Source organism: Acinonyx jubatus, chromosome B1, assembly GCF_027475565.1.
Source record: "Acinonyx jubatus isolate Ajub_Pintada_27869175 chromosome B1, VMU_Ajub_asm_v1.0, whole genome shotgun sequence".
Classification (NCBI taxonomy): Eukaryota; Metazoa; Chordata; class Mammalia; order Carnivora; family Felidae; genus Acinonyx; species Acinonyx jubatus.
In genome coordinates, this window is record NC_069382.1 from 85,840,683 (window position 1) to 85,860,260 (window position 19,578).

Consider the following 19,578-nt stretch of genomic DNA (forward strand, 5'->3'; position numbering starts at 1 on the left):
TCTTAAGTCTAATTGAGCAAAGGAAAGGCGTGTTCCCTTAAGGATTTGGGGGAAAAATGAAAAGATCGCATGCTTTAATGAACACATGGAAAAGAAAACAATTTATCACATTGGATGAGGAACATATACGAGGGCACTAAAGTCTGAGCCCATAGGTGACCACCTCCTCTGTATAGGCAGGTGACTCATGGCATTCAGAAACAAGGAAAATTTTGAAATACTTGTTCAAGTTTAATGGCTAATTCATTGCTTTGAATAATGGGTTTCTTAAAAAAGTTTTTAATCTGAGTCTTCTTGTATCCTGACTACATGAGGGAATGTGAGTCCCGAAGTAAATAAATAGGCTCTGTATGCTCTAAATGCATGGAATATTGACCTCCACTCTTGCCAGCAGTATGGTGGAGCAGAATGGCAGAGATGACTTATGAGGCGAGTCTACTACATTAATTTCGGTGACATACTCTTCCCTTCACAAATGGCTTCGACGTTCTCTGCCCACACAGCAAGTGACTTCCTCAGAGTCAGCAGTAATATAACATTTGCTCACTTTCCACACATGTAAATCCAGTTCATAAACAGGCTCGTGGAGAGTTTGTTTGCACGTATTAATAAAGGATGGACTTTGCGTTGGTGAAATTTCGTATTTAGCGCTGGCCTTCCAATGACTGTTTTTAGTCAAAATATTAAATCTTTGAACATTTTAATTAGAAATGAATTAGCCATTAAATGTGAACTAACAAAAGCAAAATATATGTCAAAAAGGTTTGACAAAATGCTGTAAATCAGCTCCACATCTGAAGTTTTCATCTTAGTTTAGTGGAATAACTACATATTATAAAGGGTCTTTTAAGGACTGCATAGCCAAGAATGTGTCATATTTATGGTTTATTTTCTTGATGCACTCCCATAGCCTTGGAAAGCAAGTTCTATAATGAATATGACCACTCTGCATTTCTTACCATCTTTCAGCTCTGTAACTATTACAAAGTATTTTGAAAGTCAAGATGTCTCACCTTTATATGTACTTTATGTTAGAATTATGAAAGTAAGGTAGGTGGGCAGATGAAAGTTTTATTTATCTTACCCTTTAGAGGAGAAAGTAAGAGATAAAATTAATAAATGGATTCCCTCAATGTTAGGAGCAAATTAGGAGACCAACAGATTTTTCCTGAACCTTTCAGCCGGTTTTGAATTCATTCTACTTTCAAGAAAATGTACTTAAAAGGGTAAATTTCTTTCTTATATAATAACTTTATACTTCTGTGTAACATATATGACTTCAGGATGTCAAAATGTAAATAATAGTGGATCACTTTAATTTTATGTATTTATTATAAATACTGTTGTTAACATAAAAGTATTGAAAGGGACTTATAAGATACTATTTATTTTTATAACTTTTTAATGTTTATATATTTTTGAGAGAGAAAAAGAGAGAGTGCAAGTGGGGGAAGGGCAGAGAGAGAGGGAAATACAGAATCCAAAGCAGGCTCCAAGCTCCAAGTTGTCAGCAGAGAGCCCGACGCGGGGCTCAAACTCACAAACTGTGAGATCATGACCTGAGCTGAAGTCGCATGCTTAACTGACTGGGCCACCCAGGTGCCCCAAGATACCATTTTTATTAATTAAGAAAATTGGAGAATGGGAAAGTAAGTAGGAAAAATGAGATAAATTTGAGGATAATATTTAATCATAAAATATATTTTATAATACCCAATAGACTTTGCTAGGAGCTTGGCTGAAATTTTATCCTTAATCTTTCTGCAACCAACACAAGGAGCATTCAAGGATCATTTTATTTTGGATACTGCGAGATTTTTCCTTCCTTAAAATATAGATTTCAAACATATACTTCCAAAATGGTGAGCTTAATAAAGGGATAATATAGAGAAAAAAGATTGTTACCTGAAGAAAAGCAAACTAGGGGCGCCTGGGTGGCTCAGTCGGTTAAGCAGCCGACTTCGGCTCAGGGCATGATCTCGCGGTCCGTGATTTCGAGCCCCGCGTCTGGCTCTGTGCTGACAGCTCAGAGCCTGGAGCCTGTTTCAGATTCTGTGTCTCCCTCTCGCTGACCCTCCCCTGTTCATGCTCTGTCTCTCTCTGTCTCAAAAATAAATAAAACGTTAAAAAAAATTTTAAAAAAAGAAAAGCAAACTAAATTTTAATGAAAACATAACCTAAATTAGTCTTGGTATCAGACTTTTAGTTGGGATGAAATGATTTCTTGGCTGTGCCAAGAAAAACTGAAGAGAATATGAAAGTGGACATTACTATATATCTGTGGTAATATTTATTCCAACATCTTCCATATCCCTTAAGATTATGGTGGATAATTTTATTCTGACAAATTAGCAAATTGGCCCCTGCGGAACTGTAAGTAAATATTGAATATAAGCTAAATGTATCCAGCTATCTCTATAAAACATATTGTAGGAATGCCAATGATACTGGCCAACTAGGAAAGCATCCAGAGAAATATTTGGACCTTGATACCTTTTTCCTTGTTCCATAGATCGTGCAAATATTTGTTCCCCATCCAGATGTTAGTTAATGTTAACAGTATTTACTGAGCAACAATTATACGTCAGAGTTTGTAGTTGCTACAGTTGATATTTAAAAAGAGCAGATCCATAATTTGTAGTGCATATAATATAGTAAAGATATGAGACAAATACGCCAAAGACTGTGATCCACAATCTGCCTCAGGAAGGCCATCAAGTATTATCAGCATGTCTGATGGAGTGGCAGAGAGGCAAAGAGGGCCTCTTTTGAAAGGGTAGAAGAAGTTTTCATGGAAGAGATGATATTTGAGGTGGGTCTTGAATCACGGATGTGCGTGGGACTAGTGGGGGGCAATGTTCCATGCAGAAAGAATGTATCAAGCACTGAAGTGGCTTTTAGCTCCACTCACATTCTTTCCTCTCTGTCCTGAGCCACCCAGAGAAGCAGCCACTGTAGGAAAAAACATTTCATTTCCCCGCTCCTTTATACAGTGTTAGACTGCTTCTCAATCTCTCCACTTTGAAACATGTCTCCTGTCCTATGTCTGTCCTCCCGGTTCCACCACAGACTCCTTATTTCTGTAGCATTCATCTAAACCCATAACTTATTTAGATGTCTGCCTGATTTTTCTTATCAGCAGCTCTGAGAGATGATCTGACTCAGATCATGCCCTTAGTGGCATGCTAGCTGCCTCGTGATAAGACTACAAGGAGCACCTCTTCCTCCCTATCCCTCTCCCCATCTTCCCCTGAAGCAGGCAGCCAGTACCAATACTTTGGATGAGTTGACTCTGGGACTCTGATTCTCTGCTTATCTGGGAGGCAGGACCAGATAATGGAAACCAGACCAATGATACAGGAACTGCAGGTAATCTGGTTTACTAGGAATAGGAGATTCACTCAGGAGATTGGTAAAACACAGGCTGCAAAGATAATCTAGGTTCATATAGTAGAAGTCTTTGAATGACAGGCTGAGGAAATTGTATTTGATTTGATAAGAAATGGGAGTCCAACAGAGGATTTTGAGCAGGGTCTACTGTTTGCATGCATTTCTCCCTCTCTAGATGGTGCATGTGTGCGTGTGCGCGCGTGTGTGTGTGTGTGTGTGTGTGTGTGTGTTTTCCATCATACGCTCTTCTAGGGGAAAGGATGGGGTCTATTAGATTTTCTTTACGGTGCCATTCACAACTGTGTGTGCACCAGAAAGACTGTGGTGATGAGGATGATGATGAAAGTGAGGAAGTTTGTTATGCCACAGTGCCTTTCAGAGTGTCATCTTCATAAAAGGTTCAAGCATCCTTGAAAGGGAAATGTATTGCTTATAAAAGAGAACAGACAATGCCAGCAAAAATGGAAACATGTATTTACGTGGTGGAAGTCTTTAGTTTTAACTGGCAGAGACTGGATGGAAACTGAAACAAATCTCAGAGTTTCATGCTCTACTGACAGCAGAGATGTGGTTCAGTTAGCTTCTAGCCGAGTGTTTAAAGGATATTGAAACCCTTCCAGTTTACAGTACATTTGGCAGCTCTCTGTTGGATAATCTTTTTTTATGTGTGTTCTGTTTGGAAGTGAATTGTACACCAGTTATTTTAAGTAGTATTTTTTAATCTGCTGCTGTGTTAATTATAGCAAGGACAACGGCAACACAATCATAGACTGATGTGAATGTTTTATTCAATGAAGCAAAGAAATATCCACCAGGGCTGTATAGAAGTTGCAGTGGACTGAAAATAATCAAATATGAATGGGTTTAGGTAGCCAATGGCACTGACAGCTTATGAAGCCGAGCACCAGATTTTTTTTTCCCTGCTGCAGTTTATATGAGAGTCACTGAAGACAGAAACCCTTGGCATGATTATATTTTCTTGTGGAATGTAACTAATTTCACAGTGGAATAATTTTGACAAGAGTTCTTAGTTTCCTTCCATATGTTTTATTTCATTTTCTAGAAAAGGGGTCCTTGCCCTGGCACATTTGAGTGCTATCAAGCACCATAGGAAAACTGTTTATTTTTTGTGCACTCATCAGTGGCAGGAAAAAAAAAAAGAAACAAAGAAACACAAAGGGAAGGTGAGTCAGGGTGAACGCTCTTATGCCACTGCAGGCTAGCACGGAGACCTAAAAACCAAACAAAGCAAGCAGACATCTTGGCTCCTCATCGAGGTCTGAACCAAAGAGACAATTATGGATGACCATGTGCGTGGGGGTTCCATACCTTCTTTCCACCCCTGCTAAAATAACAGCCTTTATTTTAGAGACAGCCTGAGGAGTTGCTGTGTTTTTAATCAACTGTAGAAACACTTGAGAAGCAATAAAATGAGAAGTGGCTGATCCAAAAAAAAAAAATCAAATTTTCACTTTTTTCTATAAAAAGATATCCTAAAATTTGTATTTAGGGTACGTCAGGAAGAACACAAAGAACAAACAGATTTGCTCTAACTGATGTTGGATTCATTGAAAGGCCGGTCTCTTACTCTCTTGAATTTTCTATTAATTTACTTCAAAGATACCATTTCTAAACAGGTTTCTGGGACTAGGGATCTTGGCACAAAGGGCCAAGCCAGGAGGCTTTACACTGGTAAAGCCTATTTTATAGACTAAAAAATGAAACTTTATTTTATTTTATAGACTAAAAAAAAGAAATTTAGGACCGTAAATGGTTATGTGGGCCTGCCTCCTCCACTCTACCCCATACACATATATACACGCACACACAGTCATGACATTTTTTGAATTGTACTCCAGATAGAAGTCAGTCTTCTAAATAATTACTGCTTGTTATTATTCAGTTTAGCATCACAGAACAGAGGGCGCTTGGGTGGCTCCGTCGGTTAAGCGTCTGACTTCGGCTCAGGTCATGATCTCGCTGCTCATGGGTTCGAGCCCCATGTCAGGCTCTGTGCTGACAGCTCGGAGCCTGGGGCCTGCTTTGGATTCTGTGTCTCCCTCTCTCTCTGCCCCTCTCCTGTTCTCTCTCTCATTCTCTCAAAAGTGAATAAATATAAAAAAAATTGTTTCAAGTATCATAGAATCAGGAAAGGAGATGTAGAGCCACAACAGAGCAGTGCTGTAAATGCTGCTAAATGTAGCTAACACCAATTTAATCATTCCAATTTAGCATCAGTTTAAACTCAGAAGAAAAAAAATAAGCAAACACTAAAGACTCATTCACAGAAAATTTGTTGCTGAATTTTAGGCACCTGGCATTGTGGTAATGAAGAGAGGCCTGAATAAGACAGCTGAATAAGAAACGATATCTGCTCTTGAGATTTCCAAAGCCTAATAGCAACAATATTTGTGCCTATATAATAGCAAACATAGAAACATTTATGACATAATATGAGTTCAGTAATAAATGAATAGTTAATAGGCAGCTAGAGAATGAAGGGGGTTACTATAAACAGAGTTAAAAGCAAATAGCACAAACTGGAAAACATTTGTAGCTCATATAACAGAAAAAGATCCAATTTCCCTAATATATAAAGAGCATCCATAAATGAGCCAGATTACCCAGCAGAAGAATGTGGAAATCATATAAACAAACAATTAATTAAAAAGGAGATACACATGATCCTTAGAACTGTGCAAAGGTACTCAACCTTAATCATAATAAAAGAAATGCAAATTAGTGTTACACTGAAATAAGATCTCTTACCTATCAAGATTGATAAAGATACAGAAGTCTGATAACCCTGTGCTATCAAAAATATGGGTTAAATATGTACTTCACGTCTTTCTTCAGAAGGTATAAATTGCTATACACACGTATGTACAGGGTGATGGGAAATGTTTATGAAAATTTCATACTGTCTGGTAGATCAGTTCCAATTTATTCTGTAGGTATAATAGTCCATATTTGCAAAATGACATATTATGAGGCTATTAATTGATACAGGACTATTGCTCATTATAGCAAAAATTAGAAACAAAGCTCCATCAGGAGGAGACAGATTAAGTACATCATGCAATAACTCTGCAGTAAAATACCATACAGTTGTAAGAAAATGAAGTATTAATATGTACTTTATGTATTAATATAAAACTACCGCTCTCCAAAACATTTATCATTAAGTGAGAAAAAAGGAGTGTGCAGAACATATTGTATAGTAGGCAGCATTTCTGTAAAACCAGAGGAAAATTATATTTATCTTTGCTTATTTATGCGTAAGTATTTTATGAAACACAAAACTCAATCAACAAGAAGAAAAATTGGATGACAGAAAACGGTGGTGTAAAACAGGCTCTTCACTGCACGCCTATTTATATTTTTGGTTTTTGAATCATGTGAATGCATTACCTGTCTGAAAAACTAAACACGTTTTTAAAAAAGAAAAGAGGAAGGAACATATCATTCCAGTCTGGATGGTCAGGAAAGACTTTAGAAACGAAGTGGTATCTGAGATGAATCTTGGAAGATGAGACGTTCAAGCAGAGAGGAAGAAAGGAAAGACAATCATGAGCAAATACTCAAAAGTATGAAAATATGTGGAGGGTCAGAAAAGCCATAAAATGGCACTTGGAAGGAAGCTTCAAAGAGCTACGAAGAGAGCAGTGATATATAAAACAAAGGGGATGGAAGGTTCAGGAAGGAGGGCATGATCATTAGCATCAAGAGCTGCAGGGAGGTCACTCAAGGCTATAGCACTCCTGCAGTCAGCCGGCAGCTGATTCTGCTTTTAGCTCTTAACTTTTTGCCATTGGATTCTGTGGTTGAGGGTGTTGGTTTTATGTCTAGTTTTGTTAACCAGTAATCTGCAGATTGTTTTCTATAAACACATCCCTGTTCAAAAAAAAGCAACAGGAGGCATAACAACAGATGACTTAAAAGATTTAAAAATCTATTTTATGAGAGCCATTGCACATGCCAAACAAATTGTGGCTGGTTACAAAGCAGTCTATCTAAAAGCACAAAGCAGGGGTGCCTGGGTGGCTCAGTCGGTTGAGCGTCTGACTTCAGCTCAGGTCATGATCTCACGGTTTGTGAGTTCAAGCCCCACCCCGGGCTCACTGCTGTCAGGACAGAGTCCGTTTTGGCTCCTCTGTCTCCCCCTCCCTTGCTCACTCTTTCTCCCTCTCTCCCAGAAATGAATAAACATTAAAAAAAATTAAAAGTACAAATAATGATTTTCCTAGCATTTGGCTTATTAAGATACTTAAAAATATTTGTTGACCGTCATCAAGTGAAGTCACATCCATGTTAATAAACCACTAGGGAGTGCAGTATAACATAGGGGATGATGATGAAGATGTTGATGGTGACGCAGTCATGGTGATCACAATAGTACTGGTGATCCTGAAATGAAGTGACATTTTCACTCTAGCCTTGGATTTGCCTTCACACCTAAGCCAGACCCCTCCAGTACTTTGCTTCAGACTTTGGTAAGTGAATAAAACTGGCTGGGGTTCCAAAAGGGCTCTGTGGATTTATGCTGGAAAAATGAGTAGGGTGCATCTGGGAGAAAAAGAGGATTAGGAAATGTAGACAGAAGAAACAATAACACGAGGAAAGCCGTGGTCTTCTGAAAGGGCCTGATGGGTTCTAGCGTCAGAAGTGGGAAGAGCTACTACTGTTCTGACCTGGTCATTAACTGGTGGGGCAGGGGGTGGGGGGAAGGGGGGTGGTGACACAGTCATTAACTGGCGGGGTGGGGGCGGGGGGGGGGTGACACTGGCCTCATCGTTTCACTTTTCTCAGCTTCAGTTTAGTCACTTATAAAACGAGGAGTACCCTAGACAAGATCCATGGTTTTTTGTTTTGTTTTTTAACATAATTTGTTGTCAAATTGGTTTCCATACAACACCCAGTGCTCATTCCAACAATGCCCTCCGCCCTGCCCATCACCCACTTTCCCCTCTCCCCCACCCACCATCTACCCTCAGTTTGTTCTCAGTCCTTAAGAGCCTCTTATGGTTTGCCTCCCTCCCTCTCTGTAACTTTTTTTTTCCCTTCCCCCTCCCCCATGGTCTTCTGTTAAGTTTCTCAAGATCCACATATGAGTGAAAACGTATGGTATCTGTCTTTCTCTGCCTGGCTTATTTCACTTACCATAATACCCTCAGGTTCCATGGTTTTTAATTTTTCCCTTAGTGATACTATTTTATTTTTCCAAGAGGACCCTGCTTAAAACAAAACAAAACAAAACAAAACAAAACAAAACAAAACAAAACACAAAGGAGGAGAACGGTGGGAGTGGCTCTGAGTGAAGCAGGTGTGGGCAACCCCCTGCTCTGTCTTCTTAGCACCTTGACAGTAGCTTTGGAAGGAAGCATTCTCACCCATTTGTAAATGACTGACTCAGATCGTCTTATGGCCCCTTCAAGTGCTACCTTTTTAATTGTCCGTGGTTGCAGTATTCTGAAAACACTAATAAGATGAATAGTCTAAAGGTGGAGTTAATATAAGAGAACTTTCTCAGGGCACCTGGGTGGCTCAGTCACCTTGAGCATTGGCCTCTTGATTTCGGATCAGGTCATGATCATGGCTCAGGTCATGATCTCAAGGTTTTTTAGATGGAGCCCCAAGCCCAGCTCTGTGCTGACAGCACAGAGCCTACTTGGGATTCTTTCGCACTCTCTCTCTCTCTCTCTCTCTCTCTCCTCCTCTGCCCCGCCCCGCTCATGCTCTCTCTTTCAAAATAACCTTAGGAAAAAAAAAAAGGCAAGAGAGCTTTCTCAATGTTCCCCTTGATCATTTTAGTAGTTTTCCAACTTTTCATTGTAATAAAGCTATTCACCTGGATGTTCTGGTGGTTTCAGCTACCCCAATAACTTTACTGAAATATCTACATACCAATTTCAAAATCTCATAACTGAAAAATAGATCGATTGGCAATTATATAGACTGTAAAGGCAAAGACAATGTGAGTCATTTAAAACAATCTCATCTTAATATCAAATTATATTTACTGGCACTGTATTTTTCTCCTGCATTATGTTATTCTCCTATTATTCTATCTGCAAGATGATCAATTATTTAAAAAAAATTTTTTTAATGTTTATTTTTGAGACAGAGGGAGACAGAGCACGAGTGGGGGAGGGGCAGAGAGAGAGAGAGGGAGACACAGAATCCGAAGCAGGCTCCAGGCTCCGAGCTGTCAGCACAGAGCCCCATGTGGGGCTTGAGCCCAAGAACAGTGAGATCATGACCTGAGCCAAAGTCAGACGCTTAACCAACTGAGCCACTCAAGCACCCCAATGATCAATTTAGAACAGAGAAGTAATGTATCAAAAGTTAATTTTCCTCACAGTGTGGCTATATTTCTATTTGTCTAAATGTTTATTTATTTATTTATTTATTTATTTATTTATTTTTAAAAGAAGAAGAGGGACAGGGAGAATGCAAGTGGGGTGGGGAGGGGAAGAGAGAGAGGGAAAGAGAGAATTCTATGCAGGCTCTGCACTGTCAGACTTGAACCCACAAACCATGAGATCATGACCTGAGCCAAAACTACGAATCAGACACTTAACTGACAGAGTCACCCAGGCGCCTAGATTTCTATCTATAATTGATTAGGGCACACATGTGAAAGTTCATGAAATTAAAAGCTTAAATGTCATGCTTGGGGCTAAACTTGTAGGCTATATTTGAAGCAGTCCAAATCAGTTTATTATAAAGAAATGCTATCACACAAATAGTTACTTAATCCATATCTCTATCCCTTATATGATGTGTAACTCAAAGTTAGTAAGCCAGCTTCTTGCTTACCAGAAAGATGGATTGATTCTACTACCTAACTGAAATTAATCAACATTCTCAGTGCATTTGCCAAAATGGATCGTTTAGGAGAAAAACTCATGGTGCTCAGTGCTCGCTTTATTCAATAAAATTGACTGGAAAGGGTTAAGAGCTGGTGAGTGAGGACTGCAGTGGCTTTGGCTGCCCTCTGATAGCTTGGGCAGATGTGCATCAAGCCTCACGCTTTACTTCATGCAGGGGAATAAAGGATGTCCCCTCATGTATACGCCCATGATTGGCGCCTGCTGCTGGAATAAATATTGGAATATTGTGCAGTCCTTGTAGTTCCTAGTAAATGATCTGCCCGATTGGCATGTGCTCCAGAAAGTAGCGAGACTGGATAGGAGACAGAAGGGAAAGCGAGAATGATATCAACAGCCTCCATGGGGGATTTATTTTAAAGCCTGCCATCTTGTCAACATTGTTTCAATATGACAGCTGAGGCTTTTGCCAAGTATTGAACATCTGACCCATTTGGCTCATCACTTTAAGCTGTGCCGTGTTCTAAATGGAAGGGCTGACCCTCTGAGAAAACCATACTCTGAATCTGCGTTTGGTTCATCACCAAGTTCAAGATGATTATCTGAAGTTTGTTGAAACCTCAAGGGAGAATAAAATTGAACCGAAATCTCACCAGAGCAAATTTCTCCAGTGATTTTTTTTGCCTTTCAGCTTTGGCTTAGAAATGCCATGAAAGCAACCTTTGTCCTCTGGCCATTTGGGATTGGACAGTAGATTACAGATATATCATGTGCCAATCTGGTGATATTCCAGTAGGGAAAGGAATTTATTCAATCATTTTTGAAACGCGAAATAGGACGTGGAGTTTAGTGTCAGGTTTAAGCATTGTTTAAATTGTGTTTCTTCAGCCGACAGACACTTTCATATACAGCAGTTTATATATTTTAGCTCCCAGAGACTGAGATTTTTTTCCTACTAAAACTTCAACAGCAAGGATAAGTCAAATATAACTCTCAGAAATAGTTAATAAAAACGTAAACTTTGGAGTTAGACCTGGGTTTAAATTTTGGTTCTACCATTTCTTAGACAGGAAACCTAGGGCAAGTTACTAACTTCTCTGAACTTTGATCTCCTTATCTTTAAAACAAGGCCCGGCATGGTCCCTTTACAAGGCCTGAAATGAGGATTATACAACCTCTAAGAATAGTGCCTGGACCACAGCAAATTCTTTAGAAACGGTTAATTATTTTTATGTCAATAGAGCGCACAGTAGACATGTAATACATGCAATTAACCTACAAACTTTTTAAAGTCCCATTTGCCACCATCCTTTCCAAGGCAAGGGATTTTGTTGAAAACAATAGTGGCAGGAATGCAATGATAATTTTGGAGAGGGATTATGATACTAAATATTGCCCTTTTATTTTAGAACATTTTGTAAGGCAGGATGTAATTCTGGTAATTTAAGAGCTTTTGATCCTCAGACTTCTGTCCTCCTAAATGGAGGAACATGACCATTCTTAGGATTGTAAACAACTATGCCAGGAATGATAATAGTCCCAAACTGGCGGCGGAATTTGCACTAGTATTGAACTGGTTTAAAGTGGCAATTGCAGATCAAAATACATCCCCAAGATTGTGACATTTAGGCCGGACAGTGTAGGCCACTTTTCTTCCTAAATGTTTATCTGGTGATACAGAGTAGCCCCGTGTAACCAGATCAATAGTCAAGGAGGAGTGGATTAGTGGGTTGACTCACGGGCGGTCAGGTCGTCTATTCAGCAAACTAGAATGAAAACAATTTAGGAACCATGAATCTGTATTTAAATAAGTAGTTCTAAGAGTTTTATTTTTTACTTCTTCAATATAATTGTATGGCTCTGTCAATAAAATGAGGAGGCAGTAACTAGTCTGAGTAAAGAATATCTATTTTGATATATTGAAAGAGGAGGCGGAATTCAAGCTCTTCCATGGCTTGATATGGGATACGGGAAGTGACAGTGCCCGATTTTCTGTATGACTGGTATTATGTACAGAGTTGATTCCAAAAATGGTGTTTTAAAAATACTTAGAACAAAGTTATTATTGGAGTAATAACTTTTGTGTAGGTTACTTTGAAGAAAAATACCCATTTAAGCGATAGGTAGTTAAGACAAAAAATTTTAAGTTTATTTATTTATTTTAAGAGAGACAGAGACAGTGTGAGTGGGGGGGGGGGGCAGAGAGAGAGGGAGACACAGAATCTAAAGCAGGCTCCAGTCTCTAAGCTGTCAGCAGAGCCTGATGCAGGCTTGAACTCACGAAACTGTGAGATCATGACCTGAGCCAAAATCAGGAGTTGGATGCCTAACCAACTGAGCCACCCAGGTGCCCCATATGATAGGTAGTTTTAATGCCTACACAATTTTGTTTATTATGTCGCCTTTATTTATACATCTAGCCTTTCTCTTGAATACTATTCTTGTGCTGCCCATTTTCACTATGTCACTTTATTAGAATATGGAATATTCTGAAAATAGATCATTAAAAACTCATTTAAATTCCATATTAAAAGAAAGCCACTTGTTACTAGTAGCCAGTCATTATGTGGTCCTAGTCACTCTTAAACATCAGTCAACTTTCATGGGAAAAGAGCACAATGGATGCCTTGATTGTTTTTAGTTTTCTAAAAATAAGTACTTAATTTCCATCAAAGGAAAATGAACATTTTCCCTTCTAAAGTTGACTAGTTAAGTGTACGAGTAATCAAAGCAACCGACTATGGAGCAAAAATGCAGTTGCTTATGACTTGGTTCATTTACTAAATGCACAAATTTATTTTCTAAACTGCATCACAGGGAATAATATTGAGACTGATCGTAATAAACAGGTCTGTAAGAAGGATGGCCATCAACTATTTGAAACATGACAGTATATATGTTTATCAAAGACTCAGAAAAAAGGCTGGAATCTTTCAGGTCCTGTGTACATTTCCCTAGATTTTACTTCAGCCTTTCATATTATATTCTCAATTTTATTCATGTGGGTGTTCTTAGGAATTATGAAAGATGCGGAGTTACCACTTCTTGCTGGCTGTTACATGGTAGGAGCTCCTTAGTATATCCTCTGGGTTCACCCCATCCCTGGAAACATATTGTATGCATTAATCTATTTTCTCCTCTAACCTTTGTCAATACTTCTATCTCCCCAAATACTTGAGGACTATAAAATGACCAGAGTGTTTTGTCAAATGTCTAATCATTCCAATGGCTCCTGGATTATCTAAATTGCTCCAAAGAGAGATGACTATATTCAATAGGAAAATTATGTCATTGTTCTTATTCACCACATATAGACTAATAATGCCCTTGTTCCTTTTAACAACAGCATTACCTTGTTGGTAATTATTTCTTGTAATCTCACCGAAAGGCATTTAAAGAAAACTAATTGTACTCTACCTAGTCTCTTCATAACTGTGTTCTATTAGTTTCTCGTTACATCTTCATTCAATCAGTGCCGTTTTGAATACCGCTCCAGACTACGAAGAACAGCTGGCTACTTGGAAGATTAGAAAAAAAAAAAAAAAGGATGACCCAGATTTAATGTTAAGTAAAACTTCTGAATGTTTTGTTTTTTCTGCTCCTTATTAATGTGTATGGCCCCGTCTTCAGGGGGCTTTATCTTATCTCTCATTGAATGATGGCGTTGACCAAGAATGTCCTAATTCAAATTCCACTCAAGTGAATCTTTCAAAAAATGTAATAGATTTTATTTTGTGCAATCAGCTGCTGTGCTTTCTAAAGTACTCTCACGGAGCAATGGGCACAAGCAACACAGGTCTTGTCTTCCATGAGTTATTATGAAATAAAATGAAATGGTCACAAATCGCACAACACCACTGGCCTGCGTTTCCTTTATACAAAATTACTTCTCCCAAATACACCCTGTTAATAGCAGGAGGGTGCTTCCTACTTATTTTTCTACCTTTATGTTCTAGTAATTCTTTCTTTCATTTACTCATTCATTAGTAATATTTTCTAGGGAGTCATACTTTCAGGGTGTGCTGTATTATTTTCTTTAACCAACGATCTTGGTATTCCTGTCTACTCTTGATGCCCCCTCCTTGCAAAAGTTCTATTTCTCAGTTTCAAACAAAGATGAAGAGATAGTGGCCTCCCTGGGCTTTTCAGAATCTCTTTATAGACTGTTACATTGCTCAAAGGATTCTCTCCTCAATCGCTAGTCCTCAGAAATCATGAGCCCATTTTTTTTTTCTTATTCGTACTTTTAACTGGTAGGTGTTGCTTGGAAAGTTAAATTTCCTAGTCGAAAACTTTCAAGTGACAAGCCTAATAGAAATTTCAAAGTCACTATTTCCTAGAAAACATACCACCATGTAAAAGGGGAATATAATTAGTTTATTTAAAAAAATGCAGGCAAATTTGGTCATGGATATTGAGACAAGGAAATAAAGGAAACGTGACAAGTCAAGGTAAAAGAATGTTTTCCAATTAAAAAAAAAGCGATTTATATTCTAGGTCTATGAAAATCCCTTTCAAAATAGTGCAGAGGCCAGAAAATATACAATTATTTCTCTACCCAAAGAATGGTGGATGATTGGAATAACTGAGCAATCAGTCCAAAAAAGCAAACACACCCGTATTTGTGCTTTGTTCCCATAAGCCATTTCACTTTGCTACAGCCTAAGGGCTATTAACCTGGAGTCTGAAGTTTTGCAGTACCCTGAATCCTGTTTTCCGTGAACAACTGACATTTGCATATACTGAACAAAATGACGTTTCAACAACAGAACATATGATCTTGAGATCTTCTTGTGAGGGGTCGATAATGAACAGAATTAACGGCAGTGTTGGATGTCATCGAGCAATTTTCGCAAAAGGCGGGGCGCGTTCTAAACTCTACGAGTTGCATTGTAATCAAGCCACTCTTGTAATGAATGCAGGCCCTTAATTTATTGAAACTAATTTTGAAATCATGGTGCCACACATACCATCCGCTGTAGAAATAATTTATAAACATTAATTGCAGGAAAGAGAGGAGCCGTTTGCTTCAAAGAGCCCATCAGCAAGCTGTCCTTCCTGTTTTATCAGTAAGCAAAGCTGAGAGCAAATAACAGATGGAACTGTCCCTTGGTGGCGGCACAGAGCACTCATGAAATATAGCACAATCTTCCTCCAGTGTGTTATGTTTTTAACAGTGGAAGATCAGAAGCAGGCGAGGTGTGGGCTAGGATGAATGACTGCTTCTGATGAAACATCCTTTTCTTCTAGGAAGATTCCGGTAGCAGATTGGGCTTTGGCGGGTGATCTCGGTGGCTTGATACAGTGTCATTACAGAATGCATCTGGAAGATTCTGCGGAAAGAGACAAGCCTCGGAAGACCAAGGTGAAGCTGAGGCCTGATCTGTACTCTTAATGGGTGGTGAAATTCCAGTTCCTTTAAATAGCCATCAAAGACACCGCAGAGCCTAAGCTAAAGCTGCCCCAGACACTGAAACCTGGGACTCATTTACCATCTGCCACAATCATTCCATCCTCTTGCAATATTTTATTCCACTTACTAAAACTACAAGAAGGTATTCGTGCATTTTATGTGTGTGGGTGTGTGGCTAAAATCTCCTTTTGCATCTGTTGTTTGCATAATCACATCGAAGGCTGTTACCAGGGCTGGGGAAGCTGGATTTAGTATATACTTTCTTTTTTTTCCCCCTAATGGAAAAATCTATCAGCCCAACTTTAGTGACTATTTTGAAACAGCTTTTTAGGCGGCGAGATAGGAAGTGGTCCTCAATTCCACTAGTACATCATTTATTCATGCATAGTTCACTATCGCTCTTCATCAAAGCTTTTCTAAATGTTTTCCACTCACCCCGGGTACCTAACTCTGACTCATTCCTTCAACATTGAACACTGTTCTTATCTTCTGTTGGAGTAAAAAAGATCAAGACTATTTGAGAGAACTCTTTTTATAAACGATTGCAACTTGCCTTCCTTCAACTCACAGCATCCCTTCCCTCATTAATTCTTTCCTTTTCTCCGACGTGAGGTAGAAAATTACCCTCCTCCTCATGAAGTTAGCCCAGACACGTGTGTTCTTAATTTTGCCCGATTCCGTTCATTTTCCATTAATCCCTTAATTACTGAAATATTCAGCTTTTTTCTCTTAAATACATCCTCTGATTGGCTTGCATTTATCCTTTAGAAAGAAACAGAAATAAAGCATTACTTTCAACACTGTGTTGCCCTTCAAGCTACTCTTGCTTTTACTCCCACAAAACTTCTGAAAAGATTGGTCGACAGTTCCTGTCATCAATTTCCTTCATTTATTCTACTCCTGTTTTCATTACAATCCCATTTTCTGCTCCCCCATTCTTTGAAACTGTTCTATAAGAGTGCACAATTCCTATCTACCGAGGACAATTGTCATAGTTTTATACTATTCTGCATCTGAGTGCTCTTTCTGTTTGGTGTAAATCCTCGGGTTTCTACTTCTTAGCGGGAAGCAGGGTTTCATGTTCAAGGATAAAGAGATCAGATGCTCTTTGTACCCCCAGGAAGCTAGGACATAGCACCTAGTACTGGTTTGGCAGTCAGATGGTTCCCACCTGGGGACAGAGGAGAATTTATTCGCAGAGGGGCAGCAGCAGAGCCTGGAACAGAGGTGACGGTGCTAGTTATAGAGCCTCTGGTGTCCTAAATTAGACTTTCTCTCTTCAGTGTTTCCCATTGATTATCTCTCTTGGTTCCTTTCTGCTTTCTGAGCCTAATTTTCCAAGTTTCCCATAATTCTGAAAGCTGCCTAATACTTTTACCAGAAACTCCTTTCATCCCTTACTTTTAACATATTTGGTTTATGTTCTTTTGAGTTAAAGACCTCACCGATACAGAGAAAGGTACTTGGGAATGGGTTTAATGTAATGGAACCTTAGGGAAAGTGGGGTTAGGAGTGAGGATGTGGCTGGTTTTCAGACTGGGGCTGAAAGCAGTGAAATTCCATTCATCTTCGGCAACGTTGGCAGCCCATTGCATGCAGTGGTGAAAGAGCTAATTAAACACAGCCTACGGGTCTCTGGAATGAAAGACTCCCTTGGAATCAAATGCCTATTCAAGGTAAGGCTTTGGGAGAACCAAGTTGCCACTATCATTAAGCAGATAAAATAAAAGCCTGTAGGGTTGCCGAGAATGTTTTGAGAGCATTGAATAGATGACAAAGGCACATGGTAAGTTTCTCTCCTTAAATTCTTGATTATGGCAAAGACTGACTCTCAGAAACTCTGATAATGCTAAAAGAGTCTCTTCATTCTGTCAGCATCTTTCAACAACCATGTACTTGAAAATGAAACTCAGGGTTTGATATGGTTGCCGAATTATGATAAAATTACCTTTGGTCTTGCTGTCTTCTTGTGTGAAAGTGAGAGCACTGATCAGAAAAATGTTGAACCCTAAAGCATCAGAATCAGACCATGTGAGCTGATTCCAAAGGCTTGCAGTTCCTTGAACTTCTCACCTCCTCTACCCCCACCCTCATCCCATCCCCCTCTGTGGTGGTGTTCTGGACCTGGCTTTTTATGGCTCATGAGGGCGGAGCATTTATCTCTTCCCACTATGTGTTCAGTGGGACACAGTATTATGCCGACCACTTGAAGTAAGCCACAGAGTATTTTAAATGCTGGAAATCAGGATTCCCCTCCCCCTCTTGCTGGAGAGTGGGTTGTTAAACATTTACCAGCACATCCCTGTTCTTGGGATTTCAGAAGTACTTCCTTCATTATTTGATAGGTCTATCTCTTCTTGCTTGGAGATTGTATTCCTCTTTTCCCAGGGGCTAACTTTGCAAGAGAGAGAACCAATTCACCCCTTGGAACTGTAGAGGAGAACTTTTTCTTTCTTCCCTTCTAAGTTCTTTGGTTGGTCTCATAGTTAAATTGACATAAGACAGAGTGACAGAGGAAACACAAATGCAATTTCATTTGTATGGGAGGCCATAAAAATATAAGACTCAAAGACATGACCAAAGCAGGCAGCTCTCATACCTTTTAGACAAGAAAGCAGTAAACTTGTGAAGAGTTGGCAAAAAAAAAAAAAAAAAAAAAAAAAAAAAAAAAAAAAAAAGGGATTTGGGCTTGGGGTAACTAATTGGTGAAAAAGTAACAAGGTTTGTGTATACAGCCTCACAGCCCCGAATTTCCTATCCCTGGCTATAAGGATGTCTACTATCTTCCTTCTTAAAGAGGATACTTTCATGTGAAAGATTCAGGGGAACAAATGAGGGTCAGGGTGTTCTTTTTGTACTGTCTGGGTCTCAAGTAAGTTAAATTCAAAATAATCAGTATCCAAAGTGGCATCTTTTGGGGTGGTATATTCTGCTCCTCTTCAGAATCTACAAACCTCCCATTATCTCCAAACTTCTAACTACTGGTCAGAGGCTGACATGTCCCAGAGGAGTCAATTGCGCTGTGAAACCTGGATGAGGTTTTCTCCTTTCATTTTTATGATGATAAAACTTGGGACTATACATAAGAATGATAATGACTAATAACAGTGACTGGCCTTGGATAGGTAAAGCATAATTTTTCAAAGTGATGACTGTATCATTCTGAGCTAGCTTGAGTGGGCCTGTTTCTTGGCTCATTTGTTCGACTATAATCTCAATTCAGTGGAGACTTAAGATAGTGAACTTGAGATTCTAGAAATTCTTTAACTAACACAGAGAAGGGTAGTAAGTACTCTGGGGTGAAATTACCATATATAAGTAATCTTTACCCTAATTTGTCCCCCAAGAAATCTAGATCATTACCAAGGTCTTAAGAAACGTATTGGCGAGGGGACTGGCAGCAGTTTTGAGGAGTTTGTTTGTACTGTTCTTCTAGGCTGAGGATATCAGTGGCAGATGCTTCAGTTGAAATGGTTTCCCTGATTGATAGGAGAAAAAAAACTGGTGTAGGGCAGTGGAGGTCAAGTGCAGCATTCAAAAGTAAAAGACAAAATTGTTGTGGTGGCCATAGTAGGCAGCAGGTCAAGTTCAGCAGTCAGAATGTTCTGAATTACAGGAAACTTTGGTAGTGGTTGGCTGATCAGGGGTCCCTTAACTGAAATATGTGATAGCACATTAGTCCTTCTTGATTTGTGTTATGAAAACACTCCACGCCTGGAAAGCATAGGTCTGACACAGGCCCCCATTGCAGGGAGTTGCTCACTCTAGCCCAATTATCATATTTGAGTTAGCTCCATAAGCAAGAATTACTTAATGATGGATTCAGCAATATCACTTGATGTGCAATTAATCTCCTTCTTAGCCTTCACCGAAGGCTATTTGTTGGCCATTTACTATGTGGTACAGATAAATAGCTCTTAATCTGATCAACTCAGTTCTATGCTC

General features: G+C 39.1%; 1 protein-coding gene across 1 annotated transcript in view; it reads left to right on the top strand.

Moving 5' to 3' along the window:
• Positions 1-15,838, top strand: part of SLC7A11 (solute carrier family 7 member 11) — a 126,432-nt gene extending 110,594 nt beyond the window's left edge. The window contains exon 13 of the transcript XR_008296118.1: positions 15,471-15,838. The gene's annotated coding sequence lies outside the window, so the exon portion shown is untranslated. The remainder of the gene's footprint in view (positions 1-15,470) is intronic.
• The last annotated feature ends 3,740 nt before the right edge of the window (positions 15,839-19,578 follow it).